We start from the raw sequence: 19,389 nt of genomic DNA, 5'->3' as shown, positions 1-19,389 counted from the left end.
AGTAAATAATGATGGGTTATCTATTTTTGTTGATCCTCAAAATTCAACATCCGATTTTTAAGAATATTGAGTTTCAAACCTCAATATCTTCGAGATTCGTCATTCGAAGCATACTTGATAAATATCCAATAATAAAGAAAATATTTCTGAAAATGTAATAAAAATATACCTAAGGTGTTTGGTTGGATAGATTCAAAACTTTTTTAAAAAAATTGAGCTATCATTTTTAAAATGGACAAATTATTTTTTAATTTTCTTTTTTTTACGACTTTGTCAAATATCTATTTACAAGTAACACCCATTTTAATCATATCAGAATATCTTTTTTTATGCTAAATGTATTTTAAGGAAATAATATCTTGCGACGGTCTGACTTGATATCCCTTAAAATAAACGCATCTCAACGGTTAGGACGCTAAGATATGAACTTATCCTGAACCTTAAATCACACATTATTTCTATCCTTCTTAATTTGATCACTTACATTAATACAGGCCTCATTATTTCGCGATAATTAATCACTTCCTGAAATTGTGTAATCTAAATTATATTATTAATCCTTTTAATTTCGATCCAACAGTCACTGAAAAAAAATCTAAAAAACTATTTGTAAAAATACAAAATATTTTGTTAATTTATTAGACAAACAAAAAGATGTAAGAAGAAAAAAAATTTAATTATATAAAAAATTATATATAAATAAATCATGTTAAAAATTAACAAGTTAATAAATTAATTTCTCTTTTTCCTAGTGCGAGAAAAAAAAGATGAAGAAGAAGCAGAAGAAAAAGTAATTTAAAATATATAAAAATAAAATCCAATTAAAAATGATAAATTTTCTCAATATAATTTATAGCGAAATGTACTTTATAAAAAATAAAACATAAATATTCATAATATCAACCGGCCAAAACAGAGTACGGTTTTAAAAACTCGGGCCGGGTTTAAAAAAGGTTCAATCCGGGCCTAACAGCTGAAAATGTAAAATAGATCGTTTTCGATTTCTCTTTGAAACTATTTGTAAAAATAGGGTCAAAATTATTCAAAATTACGAAAAAAATTTTTTTAACAAATTCTATGCCATTTGCGTTTGCAAAGCGCCGTTTTAAAACGCTACGCACTATAGTTATTTCTTATGTAATATGCGACTCCATTTTATGGATAAATATAGTGTGTCGCCGATCAAAATTATGGAAAAATCGATAAAAATGATTTTTTTTTGTATAAATCAATAACCGATTAGTCAAAATAAAAAAAGAATTGATTTGTTATCTATTTATCAAAATTTTTAATAGTTGCTTTAAAAAAAACCAAATATTCTAATATGTAGTTAGACAGACAGGCCCTCAAGTCCGCTCCCGATGCGCTTGTGGTAACGAACCTTAAAAAATCAGGGCCGTGCAAATTTTTTTTATGGGAAATAAACTCAAAATATTTATTTTATCATCTATTTTTTTTTTAAATCTTATGCATTTAAATTTAAATATTTACCAATCATTTTGATTATTTTAAATGAGGTTTATCTAATTTTTATTTTCGTCAACAAAGCATTTTAAAAATTGTTCACTTCCTTTGCTGCTACACGTGACTTATCGAGACGAGTTTGTAGGCCAACGTGCTAAGAATGAATATAAAATATTTCCCACCTAATTTATTTTTTACTTTAAACCATTGGATGGGGGACGATCGTTAAAGTTGATTTATAGCAACATCATACAAGAGATAGGTTCTAAATCGCTAAAACAAAAATCGCTAAAAATTGGGAACCTGGCTTATATCTCCTAGAAAATTTTTAAAGTAAATTTGAAATTAATATTAATAGATACTAGGAATTTTCAATTTAAATACAAGTGTTTAGTCCCCTGGTATCTATTAATATTAATAAATTTACTTTAAAAATTTTCTAGGAGATATAAGCCAGGTTCCCAATTTTTAGCGATTTAGAACGGGAACCTCATACAATGGTTAGACATACCAATAAATGATGAACACACAGCGCACGTTGTTTAGCAGTAATTTAGCATACTATCAGTCAGCGTTTAATTGTAGAGGTAGAGGTAACTAAATTACTCCCGATACCTTAGCCAAAAAATATTAAGCAAGCCTAGAGATATTGCTCATAAAGTGTAGAAGGTTTGAGGATCTATAAACGAAATCTCGAGGCTCGAGTCATTTTTTTGGTCAAAATATTGAGTTAGCCATTTTTATAAATCGGGAAAGTCTTACATCAATGAAAGCAGCTGGGGACGCCATTTTGATTACCCATATCATTATTAAATATTTTAAACGAGAGGCCAATTTATTCCTATGTCTGACGCAAACTTTATTAAAGAATTGGCCCCATCGTAATAAGAAAGCAAGTTATCAATTTATAATAGTAGTTTTTAACATGATAATAATTACTATATGGGTTACCAAAATGGCGGGTCCAGCTGATTTGAATTCAACGACGCTTTTAAATGCATTATTATGAATACATCGTCAGTCTATGTATTATTATATGTTATTGAATATTCCAATAATTTTGGTGCATTTTTTTTTAAAAACTATAATTTATATTTTACAAATTAAAAAAATGTTTTTTTCCTTAATAAGTTGTACGAGAATAAAAGGAGGAATTATCAATTTGTTTTTAAAATATCTTATTTTCTTATCAAAAAAAAATATTTTTTGGATTTTGCTATCAATTAATTATCAAATCATTTCCTTTTACTTTAAAAAAATATCGATTTAATTATAAGTATATTTCATTATTTTTAAAAGTTTGTCATTTTCTTTCTTGTTAATAACTTACAAATTGTGGTAATAATTTTCTAAATATAAACTATAAATCAAATTTAATACAAACAAAAATAGCATCTATGGGTTAAAAGAAAAAAAAATTACTAATTATAATAATGGGTTGTTTAATATTTTATTATTTATTTTTTTCATGTAGAGAAATTATGACATCTATTTTATATAAGAAAAAATGATAATATCAAACCTAAATATTTTTTTTGGGTATGCGGCTAATGAAAACATTATTGGTTTTTTTTATTTTAAATTTAAAAGTGTTTTTATATGAAAAATATTAGATAACATCAAATTATCTTTATATACAAAAATGTTTTGGAGTGGTGTATGTCAGAGGCAAGAAATCCTGATTGAGGAAGGTAGTACGGCGCATGCTTCGACCTGGATTCAATTTTACACATTTATTCTGACGAATATCGATAAATCAGCTGATAATGAGATCAGGAGTATAACCAAAAGGGGGGATACCTCCCCACCCCAAATTTGCCTGATTTTGAATAAAAAAATTCCCCCCTATACCCCCCCTCTCCCTCAATAATATATACAATATCTTACTAATAAGAAGAAATTGAAAGAAAAATTATAAAAGTTAATCACTCTTTATAATAACGGCTACATAAAAAATCTAAAACCCAAAATTATTTTTTTATAAAATTCTAATAAAGCCAAAAGGTCTTCAATAAGTGAACCTAAAGACCTCTAATAAACTTAATGGGAGGGGGGGGGCACCTAATAATGCACTCCCTTAGCAAAATCATGGATGCGCCTATATACGAGTCGCAAATCTAATATATATGATCTTTAAAAAAAACATAAATAATCATTTTAATACAGATTCATCAATTCTTCCTCCAATTAAATGAATTCTTTTTTAATAACTCTCTCTAGCACTCTAATTTTGAGTTAATTATATAATTGTGTATATAAATGTAATGTTATTCAAGATAATTTACTATATATATAAAAAAAACGTTTTTTAAAATCAATAAATTTTGGTAATACATATAAAAAATTTTAACCTATTGTATATGATGAGAGAATAAAAAATAATGAAAAATTATACAACTAATTATCACAGGCTATATATTTATCAGAGACCTGCAGAGAACTGCACGGGCTGTCCGTAGCCCGACCCGACCCGAGCCTCGGGTTCGGACATCTAAAAAAAAATTTCTCGGGTTCGGGCTTGGGTCGGGTTGTAAAAGCTGTCCGACCCGAAAACCCGACCCGACCCGAAAATAAATAATAATATTAATATCTTAAATAGTCAGTATAATTTATAATATTAATTATAAAATCTTATTTAATATTTATCACATTTTAGGATTAAAATGTCAATCATATTAACATGTCATGTCATTATTAATTATTATTTTATAAACCTAACAACCGGATACCAAACTATTTTATCACTAAATTGTGTGTTTCCCGTGAATTACAAGATAAGACATATTTTATGTACTAAAGATAAGTTTTATTCATTATTTATTATTTATCTGGCCTATACATTGTCTTTTTTAACATTTGTTTTATAAAATTTCCATATAAAATTTAAGATTGGGATTTGATTCAGGGGAACTTATTTCTATAATTTAAATTTCACTACCATAAATGTTAATCATCTCATCCTAAAAATTAAAAAATATTATATAAAATTGGTAATGATATTCTAAGTTACATTTATATATAAAATATAATCTTTACTTATTTCGTTTGGTATTATTATTTTTTTATCTATCTACCTTAATATGAGTTGTAAATTTTCCAGCTAATTTTGGTTGTCAATATTTTAAAATATGGCAGAAAAAAATTAGGAAATTAATACAAGATTCTCAAAGAAAATAAGATGTATACTGTGATATGTAAAATTTAAAACATGAATATTAAAAAGAATCTGTATCTGTATCTTTTGTCAAGAAAATGGAAAAGATACAAGAGTCTTTTTAGAATTAAGGAGCTTAGATACAGATATTAGTATCTTATTAAAAATGTAAAAATATACTGAGTACAAGATATAAAGGGATCTTGTATCATGTATCTTAGATACAAGTATTCGCAGTACTGCCCCACTCTGTTTATTTCAATCTAATTGATTAAAGTCATTTTAAATATTTTTTTTAGATTTTAGACACAGCCATATTAAAAAAATTATCTCAATGGATGCAAAATTAAAAAGAATTGGTGAAAAGATTAAGACAAAAGAGTATGAAGTAAGAAAGAATCTTAATGGAAAATCCGATGTATGGAAGAAATTTTCATTTATATATGATGAAAATAAAGAAAAGCTTAATTATGTCATTTGTATTATATGCAAATTTATTTATGTATATAATTCAATAACAACAGGTTAGATATTTATACATAAAATATGATCTTATTAAATTATTTTAGGCACAAATCAACTTAAAAGACATAAATGTGTATATACAAATACAAGTACAACAGCAGAGAGTAAAAAGACACAATTAACAATTGATAGTCTTTTTGGTACTGATCCAAAAAAACTCAAAAGTTGTACAAAATTGAAAAAAGAGTGCACAAAGGTGCTTACTATGTTTTGTGGACGTGATTTGAGATCATTTGATACAATTCATGGGGAAGGCTTTGTTGATTGTTGCCAATATTTTGCCAAAATTGGTTCAATATATGGAAATATTGATGTTAAAAGCATCATTCCAAATCCTACGAGAATTTCTAGAAATTTAGTAGATACTGCTGATGGTATCTGCAATAAATTATTCCCTATATTAAACTCATATATGAAAAAGGGTCGATGTGCTGGTAACAAATTTATGAAAATGTGGTTAAATTATTAATAAAATTATTTATTAAAAAATAATAAAGTAAATATATATCTTAATATTATTAATGAAAATTTTTTTCTTAAGAAACTACAGAGGTGGTAGATACGTTTTTGGACTTCTCTCTATGGGAGGCTGACAATGCGTATTCTGATGCTAGCGCCAAAGTTGACGAGCTAAAAAAATACCTAGATCCGAAATTATGTATTGATGACGATAATATTTTAAAATGGTGGAAAACAAACCATTATGAGTTTCCAAATTTAAGTGTTTTAGCTCTTAAATTCCTGGCTATCCCTGCTTCGTCGGCTAGCAGTGAAAGGGCGTTTTCAGCTGCTGGTAGGGCCTTTGAGGAGAGAAGGACTCGTTTAAAGCCAGATAAACTGGACGCCTCTTTATTTATATATCATAATTATTCACTTTGTGATAATTTTGATAATGATATTGATGAGGTCAATATAATATAATATGTTCATTATATTTTTTATATATTTATTAACTTTTATATCATATCTATATTCGCATAAATGATGCTTATTGTATTATATAATCGTTATAATTTTTAAATTCGCTTGTATATTAATCGTTTTATAATATTTTTTACAAATTTAATAAAATGCAACTTAATATATATCTTGAATAGATTATGGCCGTCAAATAAACTTTTATTTAAGGTGACTGAACTGAATAAATACATATAAATTTTTTTTTGGTTATTATAATATTAAAACTTAAATTGCAAAATTTTATTCGGGTCGGGCTCGGGTCGGGTCGGACTAAAAAATGTGTGCTCGGGCTCGGGTCGGGCTCGGACAAAAAAATTTTTAAATTCGGGATCGGGTTGCGAAAAAATTACTTTGCAGTTCTCTAGGTACCATTAGCACGGTGCGATCCGCGTATTTTTTTAAAAAGATTTCGACCCGACCCGGCCCGGCATTTATATTTACAGGCCCGGCCCGGATTTTTAAAAAAATATATTATATTTATTTTTATATTTTTATAACTAGTAATAGCGATTTAAACTAATTGGTTTTAAAATATACGGCCCGGCTCGGGTATTTTAAAAAAAAATTTCCATCATAAAATATTTTACACTTCATCCAACCCATATATTGTTTAATCGAATACCACTATAATTTTATTGAAAAAATAAAAATGGTTATGGGTATTTTGAAAATCGTTTGGTTTGGGCATTTTGAAAATCGTTTGGTTTGGGCATTTTGAGACAAATGATTAAATAGAAAACAGAATAAATAACTGCTCCCCAAGCCTGATTATAATTCAACTCAAAGACATAGCTGTAACATAAATTTATTTGATTTTTATTCTATATATATAAATTTATTGTTTCTCATTTCTAAATATAAATTTAGGGCAGGGCCGGGCCGGGCCTGCATATCTCTGATTTTTATTATAATAGAAGATCAAACCCTTTAAATAAGCGGAACCGTAAAAAGCGGTAAGAACCATTAACGAAAACCGGAGAGAGAGAACATAAATATATAATGGTTCTTGAGGTTTTAATTAGTACGACCTGAATTCATTCAAAATAATTTATTCATATCTAAAATTGAAGAACTGATATTTTTTAAAAATTCATGATATTAATTATTTTTATTTAAGGTTGAGCCCTAAATATCAAAAATATATTTAGTAAACTTTCGAAACTTTAACGAAATAAGCTATTTTTAATATAAAAATAAAAACGTTGAAAATTTCGAAATTTTAACATAAGAATTATCAAAGTTTTTTTTTTATTTTTGCGAATTTTTAAACCAGGTTTAGGACACAGCCTAATGCCTCTCTCACATTCATTTTTATTAAAAAATAGGCACAAATTCAGAACTTTCTTAAGGCTCTGATTCTAAATCACAAACTAACTGATCTCGGATTATAAATTATTGTAATAATATGAAGAATAATTTTTAATTAAAATAAAATAAATATATTTTTTATATTTATAGACAATAATGTATCTTTGGCCTAAATCTAATAAATGAAAAAATCAAATTTGTAAAAATTCGATCTAAATATATAACAAGACACGCAATCCTTAAGTTAATTCATTTATTCATAGAAATAATAATTTAACTCAATTAAACAATTATTTCAATATTTAATTGATAATTTTTGCTAACATTTTTTATTAAATTTAAAAAAAATATCAGGTAATTATAAAAGACGATGAATTATTGGGGTTTAGATGAGAAATGGGAAGTAAAATTAATCAAAATAGTCGGTAGAAAAAATATTTGGTATGTATTTTAAAATTTTTGGGCAGTGAATAATTAATTTTCATTTCTATTTTAGAAAGTTTTTAAAATAGACAGTTTTAAAATTTAAGTATTTAATTTAGGTAAGTTAATAAATAATTTTCCACTTTATATATATATATATACATGAGAAGTTTTAATTTTTGAATATTAACTTTGAAAATGGATATAAGTAACCTCAACTGTAATGAAATCAATTGATGAATATTGTTCAGATTCATTTGATTAATGCGAAGAACACAATCCAGTAATAGTATGGATGGATGAGTAATTAAAAAATCAAGCATATATGGGTTAAGGAAAAAATCTTTAAAATATCGAAAGTCCAACAATTAAATAGTAATTCCTGGGGGGGGGGGCAATCATAAACAAATGATACAGATGAGGGTAAGATTATTTTAGAAGTAATTTAGTTAGAAAAGAGGAAAACAATGTGCTGCAGGAATTTTTTTTATATAATTCTAATGATGATATTGTAACATTATAAATATCTCACTATCATGCTCATGAACTTATTGAAACTAAAATTCTCAAAATGACTAGTGATGTAAGATTAGGGCTAGAAACATTATTTAAATTGGGCCTCAAACCTAAAATGATTATGGAAAATTTACAATTTTTAAGTTTAGGCAAATTGAAAGAATGGCTTACTCAAAACTCAAAAATCATTAATACCAATTTCTGAAGATGCTCCCTTTAGTCTCTTGTTGTACAGTAATATATAAGTTTTATTAATATCTAAATATTATATAAATTTTTTTTTGAGTTGCTCAATGACATAATGTGCAATACAAACTGCAATTCCATAATGGATCTCATTTTTATTATTTTATTTTCTTCACTAATTTTTTTGATATTTCATATAATATACCTTAATAGAAGATAGATATTTGTACAAATATTTAAAAAGGCTAATGTTGTACCGTAATATGTATTTTAATATACTTAGATATTAACATTTTAAAATTATTTTCAATTTTATAGATTTGCTTAATGAAACAAAATATAATAAAAATTGAAATTCTATAATGCATCTCACACTTTTATTTACTAACTTTTTAAATTTGCAATTTCATATAATATATTTGATACTGATCTATAATTAAAAGATATTTGCATAAATATTAAACAATCTTCAAATAAATACTGACTAATTTTAATTACAATTCAACTTATTAATTTTTATAAATATTGCTCAAATTATTTATTTATTGATAATAAAAATACTGCCAATTTTGATTTATTTACTACCCAAAGTATTAATTCTTTTGTAATAAAAATAATGCCCAAAATAATCACAGCCATTATAAAATAATAAAAAACATAATCCATAGGCAGCAAAAATTATGATAATAGAATAAAATTGATATTTCATATTTTTAATTTTAGTTTAAATTTATATATTTTTGTTAATTAATCATTATAAATTAAAATTCACTCCAATAATGTCAAGTGGAACACTACAGTTTTGGACTGATAAATTATTGATAATGGTAAGTAAGGTATATATAAATTTAAGGGCTTCATATTTTAATATTTTTATTAATCAAAGTGAAGTGAAAATTTCCATTGTATTTGTTAGCTTGCCTTTTCTCTTCTATCTCTCCAGATGTGGGAGTATCAATTACTGCTACCATATTATCTCTTAAAATTTGTTTTACATGGAATTTTATAACAAATTTATATCATAATTAATTTTTATTACATCTTATATTTTCTTTTTTGAGTAAGTATCAACTTTTTTATTATATCTTTGAAATTTGTAAGGAGAATTTTCCTATACCTATTTATTTTATACATTATAAATTAAAATTTCATTTAAAATATAGCTAAGTTTGGGTTGTCTCATGTCCAACAAATTGGGTACAATTATTGGGGATAAAAAAATATGAATCCACATTTATTTAGTAGGATGAAGTTATTTGTTCATAAAAGAAACAAGCTTTTACTTAAATGCTCCCAGGAAGTAAAATTTTTTAAAAAAGTCTTGGCCCAATTTAAAAAATAGAGCGATTTTACTTTTATTAATAATGCACATAGCCAGCCCCCATTACAAATTTGCATGTTCTCATAAATATCATTTTAATCTAATAAAATTTCTTCCCTACAACCAACCCCCCACTCCTACCAAAAAATGTATATAATATATCATTATAAAGAAGAATTTAAAAGAAAAATTATTAAAAGTTAATAACTTTTTAAAATAACTATAAATAAAAAATTTTTTTTAAAAGGGTTTTATTAAAATAAGTGAAAACCTAAAAATATTTTTTAAAAATCTATATAGCCAAAAGGCCCACATTAAGTGGATCTCCAAATTTATTAGGAAATCATTTATCTAATAGTGCCAACCTTATTTAGCAAAATCTTGGATATGCCTATACTAATCATTACAATATTTAGAAAAAGAGTTCCTATAATATAATATTAAAATACAAAATTTTTTAAAATTAATTTAAGCTTAAATGAATTTGAAAAAAATATACTATACTGCTATAAATATATCTTTACTAAAATTATCATTTATTAACAAACAATTTCTAACCTTATATTCTCGAATTTAATATTTTATTAGAAACTAAAGTTTTAAAGTATATCATTTTAATAATCATAATAACTCGTCAAAAATCGATATTTTAAAAATTTAAAATTATGAAAGAATGATATTTTTAACAACCATCTGGATTAAATTTACTTAATGCTAACCTATAACTGTTATTTGTAAACTTTTTGAAAGACGAGCAGTCAGGCAAATTTAACTTTGTAAAATAAATTTTATGTTTGATGATCTGTAATTTAAATAAATTTATCATATATTCTAAAATTTTCAAAGTTTTTAAAGTATCGCTATACTCTATCCGAACCATTTTATATATCAGAATTAAAATCTAAGTTTAAAAATTTTTTAAATTCTCTATTTCTCTAAAAGAAATAAAAAATTTTTTAAGCATTTACTCTTCTCTAGAGTTATATATACCCTAATAATATTTCATTTTAATTTAATTAGTTTTTTTAGATATTTTAATAAATACTTTATTTTAAAATAGAATAAATGAACTATTGAATTAAAAATATAATTTAAAAAAACAATTATTACAATTATAGTTTATGTCTTATATCTTTTAATATTTGAGGTGCGTTTAAAATCAAATATTTTTTAAAAATAAAATGTTTTCCTCAAAAGAAAACTCGATTTCGTAAATAATATAATAATTCATTTTAAACTAAAATTTTAACTTTGGGCACACTCTTAGATCGTTGTTTTCGTAAAAATTTATTCCATAATCATCTAATACAATTACATTTATTTTTTATGAAAATATAAGTGATTATCAAAGAAATTATGAAAAGATTGCATTATACCATATAAGTTAATTTATTTACGCTTGCGCCTTATTATTTAGTAAACAACAAGTTGAAAATCACCAGTGCTGCTAAAAGCTACTTTTAAAAGTAGCGCACTATTGCTATCGTTATTTATTTCAAAAAGTTTTAAAAGTAGCGCACTGCTATCGCTATTTATTTCAAAAAAAGTAGCACGCTAAGCTATTTTTAACGTTACTTTTTAATTTTCTTATAATTCTTTTTAGTTAACTCTATTTCTACAAATAAAAATTTAAATTTCAAATATATATATATATATATATATCATTTTTTATTTTTATTGCCTCTCAATAATAATAACACCATACTGCCATCGCATCTGTAACGTCAATCAGAAAGTATAATCTATAACTTAATAATCGTTCAACATTATCACTTGAGGGCTATGCAGTATTATATTTTATTGTAACATATTTTTTTTATATAAAATAAATCATCAAAAATACTTATTTTATCATTTTTAGATTTAAAAAAATTAAGTATTTTCAATATTATTATTATTTATTTCAATAAAATCACTCATGGTAGGTGTCTTAGATTCAGTCTAAAATTATAATAGTAATAGGAGATAAGTGCTGACTTACCAGGCCACCATTTTTTTTATCTATTGAATTAATTTCTCTCAAAATTGGTTAAAATGTTGAAGGATTGTAATAAATATTATTTAGCTTATTTTAATATAATTTATAAATAGATGAGTGTTTAATTTTAAGGCATGTTTAACATCCACCAGATAATAAGTTATATAATATTATCATTGAATAGATGAGCCTGATGATGAAATTTTAATTTAATATAAATTTTTTATTAAAATATAATTCTTGAATAATATGTTATGGTCAGTTAAAACGTACCATCCAGAAAATCCACTTATACATAAAACTTATCTACCACAAAAACTATTATACAGCATTGATTATAATTTTATTTTAAAGATTAAGGTTGGGCTACACATATTGATAAAATTTCTTTGATAATATTACTTTTAAATGTTTCCTCGTTGAAACTACTAGTATTGTTTGACGATAAAACCTTCCGGAAAATAATGAAATTTATACCCTATTGTTAATTTTTTTTTATCTATTAAAATATTTTACGAATTCAGGAAAAGGAAATTCCATAATATCATTATTTTTCCAGTACCAAAATTATTTTCAATCGTCGACATTTTTAATTTAAAAAATATTTTGAAAACTAGATTTATAAACACAGATAAAATAAAATAAAATGATTATGATTTTTGGAATTAAATTTAAATATAATTTAATAATTTTTATGTGTATTTCATTATATAAAATTATTAGTAACGAACTACCTCTTTTGCTATTTATTTTAAAATAGTAGGGCGCTAAAGTTACCGCTCTATTGAAAAAAACGTGATATGCTACTTTAACAAGATTAATTATCACCAACAAATAAAATTAATTGCCTTATGATAATGCTATAAAAAAAATACCGATAAACATGATAAGGTTATCTCCCCAAAATATATCTAAATTATTTTTTAAACATAATTACATAATAATAAGCATTCATATACTCTTTAACTATGGTAAGATTATTAAAAAAATATTTTTATTGCTTCTCATATAAATTCATCATGATATCCAAATTTTTTAAGCCTATAGCGAAACAATTTCAACGCAAAATCATAAAGTTCTATATCCAACTGATTATTCTACACCGTTTTCACTAGCGTATCTTCGCTCAAACCGTTGAACCATTTCATAGATTCTCCCATCTTGTTTTTCAAACCCTCTTTATCCTTAAAATGTATTCCCAACATTTTCTCGAATAAATAGATGGTTTGTGGAATATATTCCGTGATGCCAAACGTTCGGGAGTTTCAAATTTATTTTAGCGCTCTCCAGCATCAGATGATTCTTTTGTCCGATTGATAAACTGAGGATAATGTATTTTTTTTTTTAAATTTAAGAAATATATATTATCTTATTGTTAATAATTATTATGAGATAATGTATAGCATAATCTCGTATCTTATGGTCATGGCGGCCCGCAGTTATTAGGTTAATGATGCTTACTACCTATCAAATTTGAATTTTGTTTATTTTTCATTTGGATAGGCACTACCAAATATATTTATAATATATATTTGAAAAATCGTGATTTTTATAAAGACTCTATTGCCTAGTAGGCAAGGCAAGAGCTTCACTTACTGATCCCATGGTCGCTGGTTCGAATCCCGGGAATGGTCATGTTTTTATTCTTAATCTAACTTGGTGATTCCATCCTTGGGGGGATGATATATAGAAGGCTGGACTCGACCATGTGATTCCGTTAAATAAGGGTCTTATTTCATTTTAATAAATTTTGGTTGGTATTTAGCAAATTAGGTTGGTATTTAGAATATTTCCATTCATTCACTTGGTAGTAAGCATCATTAACCAGTTATTACAAAGCGGTACGTTGGACCACCCTGGAAAAAATGGCAAATGGTAGGATTTTTCATATCAAAAATTATAAGTTTGGTTAGGTTAATAATTAAAATGATTTCATTTATTTAACGAAATTTAAATATTTTTTTAGTCTATAAGTTTTAGGCTAATTCGTTGACCGCAAAATATTTTTCTCGTGGAAATTTTCATAATTTAGATTGTTTATGGGGGGGAAAATCACCTAAAAATTTTAACTCCTAAACTCAAAAATTGTTCATATTTATAATAAATTTATATATTAAGAATATTACCTTTTATAATTTTAAGATCCAACTAACAGAAAATAAAAATAATTATCTTAAAACATAAAATTAGAGCTAAGAATGACCTAAATTATTTTAAAAAACCTCAAAATTTATAAATTTTTGTGAATATATATAATTATGAAACATGTCCAAAATCTTCCATTAATTTTTTTTGAAAGTATTGTAAATTTTGAAATATATACCAAATGATTTTTATATTGATGAAGCTACTGAAAATTCGAGATCATAATAATAAACCGTTTTTATGTAATATCAATTCTAGCAAGCCTGGGGTCTCATATACCACATCGGTGTATTGAAGGGTTAAATACTTTCCCATTAAGTTTAATAAAACTGCCTATTTCCTTAAAAAATTCTAAATTAATCTTACTTACTTTTTGTTTCGTCAAAATTTTCTTTACTTTATAAACTTTACTAATATTTATCAAATTTTCTTAATTTCTAAAATTTTAATAAATTAATAATTTTTGATAAAATTTGATTTATTTATTAAAACTATTATATATAATATCTACTATAAAAATGGAAAAAAAAGAAATTCATTCTAAGAAAAACTTATTAATGGAACGATTTTCATCAGTAATTCTAGTTTTAAAACTATGGTGTCCATAATATATAATGTTGTGATTGTAGGTTATAGCATAACAGTTTAAAAAAAATAAAATATTAGTCAACTCCTCACCTTTTGTCACATTCTATAATTGACATATCGGCTAAATGTCTTGTCATGCGGTTGTTCTCCCATTGATTTTGGCAAAATACGAATTCTTCCAATGTCAACATCGACAAATTTTAAAGGTGATCAAAGCAGGTAGGTCGAAAAATCAACGTTTCCTCCTGGCACATTATAAATTGTTTTGGCCAATCTGATTTTGTGGAAATGTGGTCGTATTCACTTACGTATCTTTTCAAAGGTTCCCTCAGCATAGTCACAAAATGTCTGCTCTTGTTTTATTAATATACATATATATATATATTTCTATAAATAGCTTGGTTGTTTTTTTACAATTTATCTGGAATGCAAAGATTATTAGCGACTTCCGGGAAGAGAAAAAAATTTCAACAGTTTAATCAATAAACCCAGCGTCTACTTGAAGTGGTAGGGGGGGGGGGGTAGGATCAGCTTTTATCCAATTTTTCTTGAGAGGGGGGAGGGGTAAGGGGTAGACTTCTTTAATGGAGGTAGGATAAAATTATTAGGGGGGGGGGGGTTATCTATTAAATTTTTAGATGAAAATAGGGCAAAACATATTGCTGTATAAAAAAATTAATACTTTCATTATAGATCTATTATAATACAACGATATTGCTGATCATCTATCAAATCTATATATTGCAAACAATCATAGACATTATTTTTCCAAAATAAAACTTTCTGCCATCCTTTTTTATAATTTAAAAAGGGTTAGACAATCTCAGTAAACTCATAATACTATAATAATTTATTTATTGTAAATGAGGGATTTTTTTAAAAAAAATTGAATTCATTATCTAAAAAATAACTCCTTTATATTCACAAAATTTTGATAGTTGGTTATAGAGAGATAAAATAATTTAAGTAAATAAAAAAAATACATCAATGCGGTGGAATTTTTTAGGAGGGGGGGGGGTAGAGTTACATCCAATAAAAATCCTGACATGTAGACGCTGCAAGAACCAATCCAATCGAAATTAACAAAAAAAAGATGAAATAAAAATTTAACGCGCAAGAAACCAAAATTTAATGTCCCGCTCGCTTCCCCGTTTGCGTGGACCCTCTACGCTACTTAACAAAGGCAATTACAATTGTTGGTAATTAACAGGTTCATCCCCGAATCTTATAAATTAAAGAAAACAGTTTTATCCCTCAATCTATTTGATCTTTGGGGTACCTTATTTTGGTTTTAAGTATTTGGTCGCATTGCTATTTTTTGTATTTTATTCTCGTTTTGTTTTTGTTTTTTTTTAAAAAACTTTTAATTGCTTTTTTGGCTATAAATAGCAGGCGGACACTGCCTATGACCTTTTTAAATTATGAATTGTTATTTTAGCGTTTTTTAAAAAAAAATTGTTTATTCACCAACCATTTCAAAAATGACCAAATATAGTATAACTTTGAGCGCCTGCCAAAAAAATAATCAAAAAAAATTGTGGCCCTAACCCTTGCATTTCAATTATTTATTTAATTTTTAGCTAAACGACCCTGATACAATCATAAAAATCTAAAATGCGAGTCCATTTGAAAAACCGCTAATAAATTTAATAATATTCAATTAAATAAATGGAATTAGTTTAGAAATAAAAGAAGAATCTAACTTACATTGGATCATGGGATAATTTTCTTTCGTATCCCTTTTTTGGATAGAATATTTTAGAATCTATTTTAATATCGTCTTCGGCGATAAATTATTGGTAAGAATTTTGGCCGGTTGTTGACAAACTATGAAGTTTCATTGCCATGGGAAGACAGTCCCTCAAGCGAACATATATGGGGTGTATTCCGCAATATATCCAACCATATGTGAGTCCACTATACAGCCAACCTTCGGTAATGTATGTGCTTTCATTATTTATCGCATTCTTCGAAGATTTCTTATTTGGGCGTTCGCAGAGGCATTTTTTTACGTGAGCATTTTGAATCATTTTTAATTGGCATGAACACTCAGGATCCACTTGAACATTATGCGCTAATATGGAGGTAAATTCTGTTCCACCGGTCTTTTGTATGTGCACGAAGGCAAGGATATCTCTGTGAAAGTTAAAAGTGATTGGCATGATGGGGTCTAATAAACAATCGCTAGCGAAATCATAGCACTTACTAACAGCGCATTTACAACTCGTCTCAATATTTTGGTGATAGTCGGGGTAAGCCCGCGAAAGTTTTAAGTATATGAATTAATAACCGACCCGATCAAAGTGTTACTGTACTGGTCATAATTTTTGTTGACGATTAAATTCACTTTACCATTTTGGTGGCGAAAAATGTCATTGATTTCTAGTTGAAAATGATACCTGGAGAAAATTCTGGTAACATTGATAAACTTATGTGGATAGATTGCTATTTGGATAGAATAATTCAAAATAAATACATAAAGAAATATTATTAGACACGAGAGAGGTATACAGATATTTTTGACACGTTTTATTAAATTCATATTTATATTAGTAATTTTTATTTTACAATTAATATTTATGATATAAAAAAATATTTGTTTTTAGCATTTTGTGCTGAATCAGCTATAAATATTGATAAATAGTAAAATACAAAATTTTATTAAACTTGTATACAATCTTCGATTGTTAATTTTCAAAAAAATGGATATGACTTTTATTATTGGCGGATCTAATCATCTTTCCTCCTTTTGAACAGAAGACCCTAAATTATATGATATAATATATCTATTTAAACCTGTAAATTTTTGCAAGCATGATTATTGTCAACGGTGGAAAGGAATATTCCAATGAAAATCTTTGAAAAAGAAAAAAAACTGAATAAATTTGTCTTACATACATACGTTTGCCATGAAATGAATTGGATAAGAATGGAAAAAACCCATCCTAACAGTGCTTCCCCTACATAGAAAAATAATTTCAAGTGCCTAAGTAGATATCAATATCTTATTGCCTACTATAAAAAAAATACCGTCATCGAAACCAAAACAATGAGTCTTTTTAGTAGCAACTTTAGGTACCTATTGCTATTATTCCTTAGTAAAACTATTTATAATCGTAAGACTTTACAGCATTGATATTGTGTAATTGACTATAAATCCCATCGTTATCAAAAATTCTCAAATTTCCATTTGACAAAAAAAACACTGGTCGGGCGCGTCTACTAGGCCCTAATAATTAAATTTTTTACTTGCCAATTAAATTGTTTCGAAAACAATTTATTTATCCTCTTTAAAATTATTAATTGAATCATTTCCACAAAAATTTTAAAAAAAGGAAGGCATACTGCATCAAATTTAAGAAATGTTATATGGGAATTACAAAGAAGTGAATTTTGTCAAGCATTCAAATCTGATTTCCAGTACCCAAAATCTTAGTTAATTTTTAGCTCGATTTTAGCCGATTTTTTAAAAACGGATAACTCAATATTTTAGCCAGAAAAATATCGCATGTTTAATGTATTTGATTTAGTGATCTGCATCGGGCCTAATTTTTCAAGCCTTGCCCGGCCCGAAATTTATTTTAAAAAAATTTACCGACCCGGCCAGGCCCGAATTTATTTAAATATAGAAATTAATTTTTATAAATACTTAAAATAAAAGACATATGTTATATAGCGTTTAGTTTCAATAAATTAAATCAAAAAATTTTATTTACATAAAAAATTCAATATAAAATTGATAAATTTAGATATATTTAATAAAATTTCCAAGGTCCGACCCGACCCAGCCCGAAATTTTTTTAAAAATATTAGGCCCGGCCCGGCCTGATTATTTTAAATAAAATTAGGCCCGAGCTTGAAGCCCGTTCGGGCCTAACTTTGCAGATCTCTAATTTGATTACTTACTATGCCAAAATTATCTTATCCCCCAATATAGAATAATAACATTGTTGTAAAATTTACTGTCGTGTCATGGTATTAGTTTATATATTTTTAATTTTGGTTGGCAGCTCTCTTAGACACAGTCGATCCCCGGCAGTTACAACACTAGAAACAGAACTTTGTCGTAGTGAAAATTGGAAATCTATAAGGCAATGCATTGACAATTCCAAAGTTACACTTAATTATCAAAATTGTCGGAATTAGTAGCTCAAAAAATATCAAAACCCAAATGTTGAACCGATCCAGTACCCAAAATCTTAGTTAATTTTTAGCTCGATTTGAGCCGATTTTTTAAAAACGGATAACTCAATATTTTCGCCAGAAAAATATCGCATGTGCCTCGAGATTTGGTTTAATAGATGTCCAAACCATTGTGTTATTTATGACAAAAATCTTCAGGTTTGCGTAATATTTTTTCTGGATAAATAATTGAGTTAACTGTTTTAAAAAATCGGCTCAAATCGAGCCGTTTAACAACACTATTATTGACTCACAGCATCTTTTCCATTTAAAAATTAAAAAAAAATATTTTAATTTTTAAATGATATTTAATGAAAAGTTCTATCTGCTGAATCTTATCAAGATTTACAATCTAATTTTTAAATAGTTTTAAATTTTTCAAAAGGTGGTATATCAATAAACTATTATTCTGGCATCCTTCCTCTATACCCTATCATCTTTTCAATTTTAAATGATATTTTTGAAAAGTTTCTATCTGCTGAATCTTATTAGCAATAGCTTGCTAGTAAAGCAGAAAAAAATTTTTTTAATAATATTTTATTCCTATAAAAATTACAAAACACACAATTCATTATATAAATCAGTTTCGAAAAATAATTATATATTATATTATTATTACTATTTAAAAAAATTGGTCTT

General features: G+C 26.1%; 1 protein-coding gene across 1 annotated transcript in view; it reads right to left on the bottom strand.

Moving 5' to 3' along the window:
- Positions 1-10,501, bottom strand: part of LOC135928963 (ras-related protein Rab-3-like) — a 33,145-nt gene extending 22,644 nt beyond the window's left edge. The window contains exon 1 of the mRNA XM_065465423.1: positions 10,416-10,501. The gene's annotated coding sequence lies outside the window, so the exon portion shown is untranslated. The remainder of the gene's footprint in view (positions 1-10,415) is intronic.
- Positions 10,502-19,389: the final 8,888 nt, after the last annotated feature.

This window comes from Gordionus sp. m RMFG-2023, chromosome 4 (assembly GCF_954871325.1).
Source record: "Gordionus sp. m RMFG-2023 chromosome 4, tfGorSpeb1-WG-v2, whole genome shotgun sequence".
Lineage (NCBI taxonomy): Eukaryota > Metazoa > Nematomorpha > Gordioida > Chordodea > Parachordodidae > Gordionus > Gordionus sp. m RMFG-2023.
Note: the sequence above shows the minus strand (reverse complement) of the source record. Positions and strands in the feature narration are given on the sequence as shown.